At 55.7% G+C, this 979-nt stretch overlaps 1 protein-coding gene across 5 annotated transcripts in view; it reads right to left on the bottom strand.

Annotated features, from left to right (window-relative positions):
- LOC100740805 (protein abrupt) overlaps positions 1-624 on the bottom strand; it is a 66,154-nt gene extending 65,530 nt beyond the window's left edge. Inside the window, exon 1 of one of the 5 annotated variants that reach the window (XR_002947868.2) lies at positions 66-591. The gene's annotated coding sequence lies outside the window, so the exon portion shown is untranslated. Of the gene's footprint in view, positions 1-65 lie in introns of all 5 variants that reach the window. The other 4 variants (XM_033324448.1, XM_012393346.3, XM_012393347.3 and 1 more) reach the window with 4 other exon arrangements.
- Positions 625-979: the final 355 nt, after the last annotated feature.

Raw genomic sequence — 979 nt, 5'->3', positions numbered from 1 at the left:
ACACCGGCGAGCCACTGCGTTTCTTCTTCTTCCTTCCGTGCGTGTTTAGCAGGCTTTCTCCTCACACTCTCGACTGTCCTCCATGTCCTCCGGGAAGGGCACAGGTAGCGACCCTTCCGGCTTTTCCACGACGCTCGTACGTCGACTGTGACGTACGATCTCTCACGATAAACGTTTGAACTACGGAAGAAATGCCCGAGAGTGGAGTGTCTGTCAAGCTGCGTCTATCTCTCCGGACAAGTAAACAATAAGAACGACGCGGCGTCAACAATATCGGAGGAGAACGAAATCACGATTAGTTGGTAAAAGAACGAGAAACGGAAAAAAATAATAGGAAAATAGATCGCGGGTCCGAGCCGTGCTCCGTCCTATATCACGGACTGTACTTGGTCGACGGAGCTGACGAACAAACGTAAAAACGTGCACTACCGTCTCTCTCTCCCGGTTACGACGAGCGAGGCGGTTAGAAACATCGAGCACGAACCTGATTGCGGGGCGGCGCACCGAATTATGGGCCGCTATACGCTTTCGGCTGCCTCTCGCTCCCTCTCCTCCTTCTACCTCTCTCCTGCTCTCGCCTTTACCCTCCCTCTCTCGCTACCTCGTCTTTCATCCCCACCACACGGCCTGTTGACTTGTCCCCACTATTCCTCGCGTTTAGCTCTCCGTCTCACGCTAGACGACTCGCCCCCACCAGAATAACGTGAACACGCTCCTAGGACGCTCTATACTCCATACTATACAGTCTACATACCTTCCCCTACCAGCGTACATTGTTGGCGCGAGCGGTAGCATTGCCCCTTGCGCCTGTTTCCAAACCTCTCTCGCGCGAGAGCAACGTTGCCACCTTACGGCGTAGCCGCGGGGATGATGGACGTAGAGCTGGCTGCGAGCTAGCGTCGCGCCCGACACTCTCCGACTCGCTCGGTACACACGCGTCACGATACCTAGACCGCTGCTTCCGACCGGAAGTCCCGCT

Source organism: Bombus impatiens, unplaced genomic scaffold (genome assembly GCF_000188095.3).
Source record: "Bombus impatiens unplaced genomic scaffold, BIMP_2.2 scf_2645, whole genome shotgun sequence".
Taxonomy (NCBI): Eukaryota; Metazoa; Arthropoda; class Insecta; order Hymenoptera; family Apidae; genus Bombus; species Bombus impatiens.
Note: the sequence above shows the minus strand (reverse complement) of the source record. Positions and strands in the feature narration are given on the sequence as shown.